Below are 14,092 nucleotides of genomic sequence, written 5' to 3'. Positions count from 1 at the left end.
ATAAAAAAAAAAAAAAAAAAAGATGTGGACAAGCTAAAGAGGGTCCAGAGAAGGGCCACAAAGATGATCAAGGGAGGAAGAAGCCAGCCATGTGAGGAAAGGCTGAGAGAACTGGGTTTGTTCAGCCTTGGGAAAAGAAGGCTTAGAGGAGACCTTATCACTCTGTTCTAGTATTTAAAGGGTGGCTACAAAGAAGGAGACTCCCTTTTTACAAGGAGTCACATGGAAAAGACAAGGGCTAATGGGTACAAGTTATTCCTGAGGAGATTCCAGTTGGACACGCGAAAAATTTTTCACAATGAGAACAATCAGCCACCGGAATAATCTCTCCAGGGAACTGGTGGATTTCCCGATATTGGACACTTACGATTGGGCTGGAGAGAGTGCTGGGCCATCGAGAGTGTGCTGGGCCATCTTGTCTAGACTGTGCTTTTGCCAGGAAAGGTTGGACCAGATGATCCTTGAGGTCTGTTCCAACCTGGTATTCTGTGATTTAAACTGTTACGGTCAGAATCATCAGATTATTCCTCCCAATTTCAGTTCTTGAAAAGAATAAGCAGAATATAATGTTCAGTTACCTAGGAAGGCTGGTTGCAGATCAAAGCCTGATGTCTTGGCAGTTTCTAAGACTTCTGCTTGGGAAAGGAGACTGAATGGGATAGAGGCAGAAAAACCTAAGCAACAGAAACTACCTCTGAGAACAAAATTTTAAAATGGAACTCTTTGCATCACTATTGTGATACAAATGCCTCACAAAGATGTTCAAGCATGCATGAGAGAAACAGGAGCATGAATTTATAAAGGGGAGGTGACCTGGTCACGGACGGTCTTGTTCCGATCCCTATTCCTCCTATTTTCAGCCCATCCAGGCACACTAAACTCAGTGAACTGCTAAAGCTTTAAATAAAGGCCACTACTTCCATACAGACAAAATTATCTTCAGTCCTTCCCTATTAAAAAAAACCCCAACTTGTTTCAGCCTAATACTGACTTTAAAAAATAACTACAGAGTTAACAATGGATCCTTTCAGTTTTATATGAACCTGAACATACACAGGTTCTACATAATATTGTCATTTAGACCAACAAATATGATATTACACATTAAGCATGGAAAGGAAACACGTTGCTTATGTGGGACATTCTCTGTTTATTGCAAAGTGCCAAAGCCTGATCCTCTTCATCAAGCAAACTGCCACACTCAAGAAAGGACCTCAAAGCTGACAGCTGTGCACAGCAGGTGACTCTAGTACTCCCATTCTACTTTTTAAAAATATATTCAGATGATTATCACCATTTTGTCACTAGAACAGAAAAATAAAAAATAAAAATTGTAATTGGAAATAAAAATAAAATATCTCCTTTAAAGAAGTCAGTCTTGTGTAAGAGAACACATTCTGAGGCTTAAACTATAAACATTGGAGCAGAGACTTTTTCCATACAGGTCTTAGCATAAAAAGGGCCCACCACAAGACATAGGCTCCTAGGTATGGAGTTGCAAACAATAATAGTAGTAGTAATTAAAAAAAAAAAAAAAAAAAAAAAAGGAAAATAGGCAGATTGGATTCCCAGTAGATGAACACAGTCTAACGATTTACAATGAACACATGTTTGAAGTCAACTTCAAGTAATATGCTAACAAGAATTATGTGCATCTGTTTCATGCTCCCTGAGAATAATGCCATCAAAACTGAATTCAAATGTTTCAAAGCTACAGAGAGCCTGAGTGTGTCTTTGACTAATTAAAATTAACCACGTTACTGAGGTCACAAGCTTACCCCTTTGGACATTAGCAAATTCTGGCTAAGGTCACTTCATCAAGCAAAATAATGAATGCCTCTGTTCAAAAGGCATGAACAATACATTTTTGTTAATTAACATATTGCTAGATTGAGGGAGATTTATGGAGTTATTTGAATTTTGGAAGACCCACAATAGCACTCTTCAGTCATAATACTATGGAGACATAAAAATATGAAATAAAATTTTTAAAAACCCTAGGTCAATAGTAAAACCTTAACTGAATTAATAAGGCTAAAATAGTGTTTGACACAAAACCAACCTATTTTTACCAAAAGGTATCAATTAACTTTCATTTTCTTTTAAATTCCAATAAACAGAAAAAAATGTAAATTTGACTCTAGTTTGAATACATATGACTGAGGCTGTTGCATCTTCCAAGTTCCTTATGTAAATTATAGGTATTCTTTCTCTAGGTCAAATGTAAAAGGGGAGCAGAAAATCCAAACTGAATCAAGCACTGCAACAAGTTACAAGTTTTTTTCCAGTCTTCATTTTTCTATAATATAATATAAAATAGGAAAATTAAGATCATGAGACAGAAAAAAAAAATAAATTATTAGGATTCTCAGACTGCACTATGCAGAAAACCAGGTTAGTATAGTGATAAAGGATTAAAATTCTGCATCTACCCATAACGCTGCTGTACCAGAGAGGTGGTGCTGGGGAAGCTTAACCAAAGCGTGTGGTTCTCATCTGTCCCTGCACCAGCAGCTCTGCTCCTCAGAGCCATCAGTTCCCTATCAGGAGGGGGCTCTGGGTAGCACTGCAATATAAATGTATGTTTAGGTGACAGTTTTAAAGTCCATTATTTCTTTTGCAAAGCATAGAAATCCATGCTAAAGTATTCCCTGTCGGATCTGTACCTGTCTGAACACAGATTTACTCACTGTGTTCCAACTGTCCCAACATGACTACAGGCAATTTATTTTCTTTTTTAGCATATTGGCAGTAACAAACTTTGAAACCTACTAAATGAAAATAATCTTCTTATGTCACAAAATGAAATCCCCCTCATTTTACCAGACACTGATATGATTATTGTATGAATAAAGCTAATCAGTGTAATTATACAGTTTAAAAGTGCATGCTGTGGACCCACAGTCATCACAGACAACACTTCTCTAGGTGCCAGCTGTGTTTCAGTTTTACTAAATTAGAGTTTCCATAAAGTTCTTTTTTAAAAAAAAAAAAAATGGTTTCAAATTATTCTTTCAAATTCAACTATATAAAAAGAATTGGAAGAAGTTTCCTGCCATTTGCTTTCCAACCAGAACATTTTGTCAAAAGCTTACAATTTTGAAGATGAAGCCCAATAATTTCACGCATTGTGATGCTACATCAAAGGGCTGGATTTAGAAATCCAGAGTCCCACTCAACTGCCCTGAGAAAGCCAATCAGCAGTTTACTAGACTACAACAACATGGACATTATCTCCACCATGTAATATTGCAGCATTAATATGTAGGGCTGCCAAAGGATTTTAACCACAGAAATACTGTTCAGGTTTAAAAGAATAAAAAGTAACCTGTGAGATACCCAGCAGCTTTATCTAATTAAACAGAAACAGATCAGGCTGTGCTACTGTCACTTCTATAGAGAGAATTTAAAGAGAAAAATAGAAGGGTCAGTGTGATAGCCTTATCCCTTTTAAGCCCTGTGGCAAGCAAAATTTGATCTAAAACTTTCCAGAAATTCATTGTCTATGATCTGGGAATTCCAGCTTTACCTTTACCCAGTTAATCCAGCTCTGAGCTGAAGTATCAATGATGTTCTCTCGCATACAGGTTCAGCAGCTCTGGGTTGAAAACCACTTTGACATTTCTAGCTTGGTATCCCACTCTCAGCAAATGCATTTGATGCTCATGCATAGCCTCTTGGCTGCCTGCTTCCACAGCCATCTGTCAGGATGGCATACTGCCTGCTTGCTAGGTGATGTGCCAGTTTTACTAGGGCAGAGATGCCAAGAATAGGTGGTTTTAAATGCACAGCCAGCACATTAATTCACTGCCATCTTGTCTCAATACCCTTCCTCCACCATCTCAATGAAGGCAAGAGTAGCCATACAAGAAGGCCATAAGTCCATCCAGAGCTCTCTCCCATGCCTGACACGGGTCATTAACACACACCTTAAAACGAAACAAGAGCATCAAGAGCTGCACAATTACAAAATAACCTGCTCATCAAAAGCCTGGAAACATTTCAACTGAAAACATGCATATGGGCTTCTCTGTATAAAGTCCTATAAACCCTGGAGTGAACCCTCTCATTTAAAAATGAAAACAGCGTTGAGGCATTTAACACGCAAAGCAAATTAAAGTCAGTCCAGCTCTGACACAGTGCCTGTGTAGAGAGATTTAAAATATTTAACATACAGTTTAAATTAATTTCAAATTACTTTTCTGTGGTATTTTCTGTGGTTTTTAATCTCCACAGTGGACACAAGCTTTAAACTCAACTATTTTATTGCCTGAATATGATTAATAGGGATGTAAATACAACTAGTTCTTCTGTAGCTTTATTCCCGCAAAGGTTAAAATCCTGAAGAATGAACGCTAGTGCTTCATTTTCATGCCTGTCCCTGTAAGTCTTTACATGCCTCCCTCACCTCATACAAAACACTGAACAGAGAAACTGTCTGCAAGACTGAAGACTTCTGAAGTACGTCATGGGTAGGGAACCTTCTGACTGGGGAGGGGACACAGCCCGTGATGAGGACAGTACCCGCTCCCACAACTCCCCCAGCCTATGACAGAAGGCAATTCCACTTGGTAGCGAGGTAGGTGAACTTTGATGGAATTGGGAAGGGCTGTAAATCACTTCACACTCATGTTTAAGGAATCAGTGAGGAAAACAGCAGTGATGAAGAGGTTGCAGACTGTGGGAATTGTAAGCGGGAACACCTGCCCTCGTGCCAGGCTCCGTGCCCCTGCTGTAGCTGAAGGAGTGAGCAAGCAGGTAGAGCGTGTCATCCCCGGCGCCAGCCTAGCCTCAAAGCCATCTGACAGACAGGCTCTGCCTTGCTGGCACAGGCAGAGCACGTGTTAAAAATTAGCCTCAAGGCTAACAGCAACAACACAGGACAGATCAAATCACACATTAAAAAGCAAAGCTGATGGAGTTCCAATACACACACGGGATTCCTCCGAGGAGGTGCGATCCAGCCAGTGCATATAAATACAACTGACCTTTTTTGGCAGAGAATAAATTTTTGTAAATACATTTGATTTCCCCAGTTATGTGACACACAAAGGTGCCAATTTTGAAACACATATGAACACTGAGTACAACACAAATGCTTTCCAGCCCTGAATTAGGAGTTCTATCCTATTTGGACAAAGCCCATTTGAAAACAAAAAAAAAAAAAACAAAAACAAAACCACAAAAAAACCAAAACACCAAACACCTCACCCTTATTCTACTCAGACACAACAATTACTTACCTTCTCTCCACTTTTCCTTATGACTTCATCTTTGTTTCTCTCTCTCCAGATCTTTTCTCCAACCTTCCAACCACAGACTCCTGTCCAGCTCTCAGATAACCTAAGGCCAGAATTCCCAAATACAGTCACCTACATTTGTCAAGTCAGCTACAGTAAGCTCCCACACAGACCTCTGTCTGCTGCACCAGAGAGAAATGATTTGAGCCCACAAAGTCAGAAACACCAGCTAGCAGAAGTTCACTGACCTCCATGAAACTCTAACAGAATTTACCCCAAGAACAGGACAATGCTGATTTCCACCAGGTGAGCCCATCTTCTACAAGAGGGGCCAACACTTCAAATCAGAGGATTTCACATCAAATAATGTCAGACTACTTAGTATTTACATTATTAGGTGCATTAGCACACTATATGCACAAGGCAAATTTCTTGTTTGTACCATGCAGTAGTTGCCATTATTTATGAACATGTTTCACCTCCTTGCTACATATAACTGAGCATTATTAGCTGACAGCACTCTAGAGCTGTGAAGAATGCCTTTATATTTGTAGTTCTAGTAATGAAAAAAACATTTAAAGTCTTGCCACAATTTTTTATGCTTTTGGGCAGCAGGCCAAGTATACTAACTTACACCAGACATTTTTAACACCCTCACCCTTCCATAGCATCACCCAGACTCTCCCCTTCACGCAGGCAGATGCAGGCCCTCCACAAGATCCCTTGCCAATGGCAGAACAGGGATGTACATGTGCCCTTACTGGGCAACTAAGCTATTCTTTAACAGAGCAGGGGAAGGAGATGTCCCCACAAGGCGCAGCACCAGCTCTCTTCTGAATGGTGCATTAGAGCAGAGAGGACAGGAAAGTCTCTGGGACTTCCCCACAAAGATCAATAGCTATCCAGGGCCATTAGCAGGCAGATTAAAAACAGTGAGGCTCATCTAATGTGCAGCCAGTACTAAACTGTGCTTTTGAGCCCTAGGATAAGGAAAGCAAAACATGGCTTTTTCCCCCAGCCTTCCTCTCAGCTCCACTCTCAGTTCTTCGATGGGACAAACAGAGCTGACCTCAATCCACCTCCGACAAGTAGTCAGTCATGAGATCTTCACACACCTCTTAAAAAGAGGCAGCAAAACTCCAATGCATTCCTGCCGGTGCTGCCTGCTCAGGAAAAGGTCAGCACACTCTCCAGGCCAGGATGTGTTTTTCAGTCAGTGTATGTGTTGCTCAATTTGTGCATAGTTTCCTGCAATATCTGTATTTATCTCCCATTTGAAAACTCACTGCACATTAAGCTAAATTCCTTCCATTCTTGCTATTTCTACACTATAATTACATTACAGATTTCATAAGCTAAAGCTGTGAAAAGCAACAATCCACTCTATTTGAATAGGAGCAGATTACACTTGCTCAAAATTCTATAGAATTTGTTTATGTTTGCGTGATTTGCAAACCGTTGTGGGGAAAGAGGATTACTGTAACCACCATGTTTGTTTGGTTTTTAAAGTGCTTGTTTTTCCATCATGTAGCAGATAACATCTGTAGTCATCATGCCTTAGTACACCGAGCTTCCAAGACAGATAATTATAGCAGAGACAGACAAGATAAGGCTTGTTGGAATATCTCAGCTGATGCATTTCCCTGCAAGCACAAGAGTGTCCAGTGCTACTGTTTGTTGGGTAGCCTGCTCAACTCAGCTTCTCAAGTCCCAGAAAGACAACCTCCCACCATTTTCCTTTGGCAGCTTTTAAGTTTTCAGAAAATTCCTCTCCCCACACCCCCCCTCCCCCCCAAAAGAAAGTCAGTGACACCTTCCTCCATTTATGCTCTTATGAGAAGGAAGCATCTCTATCCTGGGAAGCAATGACAGAGTCCCAGGTCAGGCAGAGAGCGAGCTGTGTGCGCTCTGGAGTCAGGAGCTTTCCTGCTTCCTCAAGACTTCTTCCACACGAGGGAGATGCCTTCCCCCATCACCTGGGGCACACTTATCTCTACAAGACCCTTTTGCTTTTAAACAAAAGCTTCAGAAACCCTGCCCATTCTCCCTTCATGAAGCCATACCCCTACAGAGCTTGGCAAAGCTGCTGCTTGAAGGCTCCCTCTGAAAGAAAATTAAGTGTGTACTTAGAATGGAAAAGTATCTCAATTCACAGTAGCATAACTGCTTGTAAAGCACCTGTAATCACATCACTCAAACTAAAGATTTAAACAAACATCAACAAAAAAGCATACTGAGAACAAATTCCAGCACAATGCATCACACCTAGACACCTATTTTCTTGTAGGAAAAATCAGACTCATTCTGTCAAGTGATGTCCTTCAAAAGGGTTGGTATCACACACACAAAAAAAAACAAGCAACTCTGACAGGCACAGTTACCAGAACAAAGTCACATTGGTGCTGCAAAGTATGAAGAGCTAAATTACAGAGCCGTATGTCATAGCCTGGTATGATAGCAACTGAACTTACAGAGTGCCAAAGATGCCACCACACTATACAAAATCAGTCATGAATTCAGGGTATCCATTGACCACAGAAGGGTGAGGGGGAAAAGTCACTCAAAATGATGTATAAAGCCTCTGTGTTCAAAAGGTTTAATAAAGCAGTTATTGAAGTATGACCTAAACCTACCAAGTATTAAGAAGGCAAGCAAGTCACTTTTAATTGAACAAAAACAATTTTTAAAAGCTATGCAAAGTAGGTGCAGTGTGCAGGAAACTCAGATAGGTCGCTAAACGTGACACCCAGCTAAGCAATGGAACAACAGATTCCTAGTAGAAGCAGAAACGTGTGTTTTATATCTCTCAAAAAACCCAGAGAAAAACAGTAAAAGCAAACAGCTCTGTTGCTGTTCAGAGCTGTTTGCCATGGTGTTGCAAACAGGACTGTCAAGGGGCAGCTGACATAAGGCATTTTCCTGCAGATCCATATTTAGAGAGAGCAGAAAAAGGACCCCAAACTGCTGCGCTGTGCTGCTATGCTGTAATGCAGAGGGGGCAGCAGTTTCACCATTGCCCCCTGGAATACCTGTGGGTCCTGTCTGCAGCAAACTCATGACAACAACAATATCTTTTCAGGCAGGTATGGAACTTCTGTTCTCTATGCTTTTAAACACCTTTGTTCTTACTTGTACTCCTCAGAAAAGAAATAATGATTTGCACCTTCATGGATATGGCTGTCAACATAAAATACAATAAAAATACAATAAAATCTAAGTTTTCCACCTGGTGTTAATGGAAGCAGCCCAGGAGAAAGCTCCATTACTTAGCATGGTAACCTGCTACAGCTCCTACCTTTTATTCTGTTCATGTCTTATTACAATGGTTTGGATTTTGTAGTCTTTCCTCCAAGGAATTTCCTAATATGAAGGATGGGAAGCTAGTGAAAATAAAGATTAGTATATAACACACAGAGAAAATGTTCCTTCTAAGTAATATCTCCAAGGAGTACATTTTCACTCAGACACCTCATTCTTTCCTGCATAGAACCTGAAAACTTTGACTAAATATATCCAACCCCATTGGATACATTCGGGCTTAGAAATATTATTTCAGTAATCATAAAAACCATTAATATATGAGAAGAACTGGTATTACTACAGTAATACTGTGCTTCCAGGAGTAACTGAACATTAGTTAGCATATAGTCCCTGTAAGAAATGTCTACTTTACTATACAAATTGCCTTTTTAAAAGTAAAAATGAAGCTTTTATTCCTCCTTTCTAATAGCAACAGTACAGGTCCTTGGTACACTGAAAATGGTTTAAAAATCAACTGAAATTTCCCAGAGTTTAAATTACTTCAAGCTTGACCCAGCAGTTGATCAAGAAAGCTGAAATTTAGCACATGTAATTACATGCAACTTTGTTATTATAAAACAATGCATGTGCTGGAAAAAACTAGTATCCGTCTCAAGAAATATCAGCTTAGAGAAAGCATTAGACCAGCTATCCCCAACACCTAGCAATGCCAAAAGGCCAGAATCAAAAGTTATTGTCCTAAAGTGTCTCCTAAAAATGTAATCCCAAACTCATTTTGCATATAAAAATAGAAGCATTGAGGGTGGGGGAAAACACCACCACAGAAAAAAAACCTGCCACAAACCCATGAATGCACAGGATGAAAACTGTCTTGCTCTCGAAGGGAAATTAAAGAATTTAGATAACCATTAGGGTTGAAAGTAGGGTGCAAGTATAACAACTACAACCACCTCTGAATATTACCAAAGGCAGCATATTTTCAAATCATAGTTCATGTTTAAGCAATTTTGTGGGCAAAAGCAAACTACACAATACATATCTAGATCACATTTACTCCCAGATTCAGGGCTGCTACATTCAAGATAGCTGCTGCTGGACAGAAGTCAACTATGAAAGTAAATATGTTAATTTTTTTTTTCCATATTCTCAATTCACTTCAAAACCACTTTTTCAAGCCACCCAAAAGTCAGCCAGCACAGAAATGAGTAAGTCCTTCAGTCTGACTCTGACAGGTAGCTAATTCTGCCATAAAAATCAAACCTTTTTTTTCCCTTCTGTAGCAGTCACTATTTTCAAAATTAAAATCCTGTAAGAAGAAAATTACATCTCTGGTTAACAGAACAAACTAAGGGGAGATGGGGTAAAAAAATCATTAACAAAACAATGTGCAAGGTGAGATGGGGTGAAAGAAAAGCTGGCTGTCAGGTTGTTTGCACTGTTCTCTTGGTAAAACAAAACGCAAAAAAAGCACCACAGTGTTAAGGTGAAAAAAAATAAATTTCAGCTGCTATCTTACATTTTAAAACATACCTAAACTAAATCAGGATTACATTCAAGATAGGAAAAAGTTTCAATTCTCTTATTCTTTCAGCTGAAACAATTCATGGAAGGCGGTACAAATTTTTCCAGACTTTGGTATAAAATTATACCATTTTGGAAAATAAATAATCTTTGTTCTGTCACTGGTACAGTTTCTAAGTATCTTTCATTACCTCCACTTAAAAATATATCCTTCTAACTGGCTTTGTTCCCAACATGATGACCAAAAACTCATCAGGAATTCTGAATTAGTGTGACAGGGATTAACACCTACATATGATGAAAATGAATTTGTTTGTTCTGTTAGACAGGGCACCAATTTATTGCACACGTTGACTTTCCAAATTTAAAGGAAATGTTCTAATTTATATGACAGAAGTAGAACCACCTATCCAAGCAGAAATTACCAGGGGAGCATCTAAATAAACAAAATCCCTTACTGCTTTTGCCATGGCCTCTTTCCAAATGCCCACCAGTTTAGTTTCTCGTTTTAACCAATCCAGTTTCCATAACTGGTTTTGGGGTTGTTGGGGTTTTTTTCCCCCCCATATTTACCATAAGTAAACTTAATATATGCTAACGTTAAACAACAGCAGCCTCCTCAAATGACAGAATCATTTATCATTAGAACTCAGGGATCCTTGAATCAATCTAAACAGAATAAATCATTAGCCTTTCCTAGTCTAAAACAGCTAAACAAACCCATTCTCATCTTAGAAAACAGGAGACACCCATGAGGAATACTGGATATTCAGGATGTTGGCAGGAATGGCCCCAAAAGTTAGATCTACAGGTTCCCATGGGCCACATTGCTGGTTGTTCTGGGGAATCAAAGTCTGTCCCTCATCACAGGAAACGCTCAGTGAATCATCAGACACTGGTCCCACATGGCCATAACCTTGCTGCACACACAGCTCCATTCTTTATCTTCCTCATTTCTGCATTTCAGATTCTTTCCTTGAAGGATGTTAAGCTCCTCCAAGTAGAACACCGTTTAGCTCTTTTAAAGCAAAGTAGGTATTTCATACCTATGTACGTGAACAGATTCCTTAATAATTCTGTACAGACAAAGGAAGTCAAAATGCCAAAAGATATTCAGCGTTTGCTACAAAAATTCTCATGCTACATTCAGCCTAACCCATACTGGGGTACAGGCCAGCACATAAATGGCTTTAATGTCTTTTAGTTATAAATCAAAGACTACAGCTATTGCAACTATCTTCTACCAAGTTTCCAGGGCTTCCGTACTCAGGCTGCAAAAGTTGCGAAGGGGTAGATGAAGTAAAACGATAAAGGCTTTTAATCCAGCTGAACAAACACCAAACCCCACAATCCCCGCAGACTCTTCATATCTAGCATTTCACATAAAAACAGAAATTTAAATACAGAACAAGAACTTTCAACATTATAAAGGTGAGAAAGTCATTCTTCAAGGAACAAAAAAAAAAAATCAGTCCCTAACTGTAAGCTATGAGGGAAAGAATTTTATTTTATACCTTATATTGTAAGGACAGCCATACACTTTCCTGTGAGCAGACCCCAAGTTTGCTCTGGCCATGCTCCAAGCTAGTGGAAAAGCATGTAACCATATCAGCTTAGCACTGAGCACAATCTAATAGTCCTTGTCTTTGAGCAAGGATTATCAGCTTGGCTTCAATGTGAACTAACTCAGCAAGACATTTTCTAACTTGAGAGTTCATCCACCTATGGTTGGCCCAGTCCCATCGGCCCCTAGACAGAGCTCTGATCCAGATGAAGGGTAGGAATTCCTGGACAGAATCCTCTGATGAGAGTCAAACTTAGTGCTGACGTACACCCCCGTGATGGACGAGAACCATCTCACCAACTACACATGCCCTGTGCCTACTGCTTGGATGCTGCCAGCACCTAGAAACACCAGACAGATGCACTGCAACAGGGGATACTCCTGGCTGGCAAATCCCTCCTCAGCTTCTCCAGTAAAACTATGCCTGAAGCATGTAGCCAGGGTAGAAGGCATTACCAACTGGTGACAGGTCTAATTGTATGGTTGCTCCTGTTCTCCTTTAAATCTGAACCCTCTATCTCTATTTATGCAAGATAAAGCTGTGAGCTCCAGGAAAGCACAGTTGCAGGCTATTGGCCACAGTGCCAGGAAAGGTCACTCAGCACTTCAGAGAAAGGGCTTAGGACATTTTGACTGAGTCTTCTGGATCCTACGGGGCAGATGGAAATGAAGGCTGCTCCCTTTTCACAGGTTCTTTTTTCCACTCTATTAGGATACATTCTTGGCACCTTTTTTCTTTTCACATTCCATTTTCTTTTCAGGAAGAAACAGGTACCTGAAAGACCCACAAAGGCTGCTAAGTTTAAGATACCATTCTTTTGTACCAACATTGCCACCAAGGGAAGTGGTTTTCTGTACCATAAGCTTCACACCATCAGGAAAGCAGTATCACCACAGATGTCAGTGAAAGGGAAGGCCAGCTGGTCTTCAAAGCCTGGATATGATGCAATGCTCTACCGGTTCAATAATGTATCATAACTGTAGCTTAAAAGGCAGGCTCTTATTAAAAATTCTAGGTAGTCAACTAACAGATTTAGAAAAAGAACATAGGATGGAACAACCCAAAAGGTTCAATCCTTCTTGCCAAGGGTGGGACAGGGCTTCCATGCAACAGCTGAGGATGGGGAACTACTACCTCTACAGACAGCAGCAACTGAAGTTATTTACACAATGGGGGGGAGAGGGGGAGAAGAACAAAAAAAAAAAAGAGGGAGTTTTGCACTGCATAAGACTTCAAGAGAACACAATGGCAATGGAGATGCCACCACCTCAGACTGAAAGATATGTCATGTCAAAGTGCCCTCCAAAACATGACAGTTCCTAAAAACCTTTCCTAAAAAGGAAACCTGCTGGGAGGATGTACACCTAATTCCTCCCACAATGCAGATTCTGCAGCTCTGAGAAAAAACAGTAGGGTTTGCAAACTCACTCCATTCAAATAACTGACAGTAGTCATTTTTGGCATAACATATTATTCAAACTGAAAGTATAAGCTTGCTAGATATATTTCTTTCCTGATCTATATGGAAACACCAATCAAAACCTCTGTCTCCTGACTTCGCTGAGTTATCTGTGCTCAGTTATTTGTTTGCTCATTAGATTAAAAACCCTGTTTCTCAACTCCAGTTTTTAAGTTACACCTACTGTAAGCAATGGTTCCTATCATCTTAACATCAGGATCAAAACTGAGATTGTCCCAGTCCACACACACAAATGCAGGCAGACTATAAAGAAGCCACACTTACCACTAGCACATGGTGGAGCATGGAAATAATAAATGACACATCAAAGACAGTTTCCCAGCTGTAAAAGATTCTGCTTTTTAATTCATCAGCTCATTCAACTGCCACATTACTTTGTTACAGTTCATATTCAATACAAAGTAATCACAAGTGTTTTACTGGACTAAATATGGAATAATTTGTAGCAATTTGATCCAGAAGACAATAATAAAGGCCTATAATATCGCCTTTTCTGTTATTAGAAAGCACTTTTATGATATAAACAAAGTTTCTTGACTTTCAGTAATTCACCATTTGGTCCTAATGTACTTAAATGGAAAAAATCCTTAGAGGTTTCAAAAAGCCTAAAATAGAGAAACATCTGCTAAAATTTAGGTGCAGCTGTTTAGTGAGGTCCAGTGCTACAAACACCAGTATTTAAAGTTCTCTCTGCAATCAATAAAAATTGTACTAAAAATGTCATGGAACAGGGTGAAAGCATTTGCCCAGGTTCAAAGTGATTTTTTTTCTTCTTCTTTTTAAAGCACTGACATCTTTTGGTCATCAAAACTTGGGAGGGATTTTTTTAATTTAGTGTCACATAGGTGTTTCAGCCAAAAGTCCAACCAGGCCAAATTCCAACCAGGCCATAGCTCGCTACTTTGCCAAAGCAGTCAAAGTCATTTCAGTTATAAGAATAAAGATCCCCAAAGCAGTTTAATTTGTGGTACAGGAGGCCTGCTGTATTTCCGGCTTAGTAACTGCACTTCATTGGTGAACGAAAT

This window comes from Athene cunicularia, assembly GCF_003259725.1.
Source record: "Athene cunicularia isolate RWA chromosome 19 unlocalized genomic scaffold, athCun1 chr19_part1, whole genome shotgun sequence".
Classification (NCBI taxonomy): Eukaryota; Metazoa; Chordata; class Aves; order Strigiformes; family Strigidae; genus Athene; species Athene cunicularia.
This window is presented reverse-complemented; position numbering follows the sequence as displayed.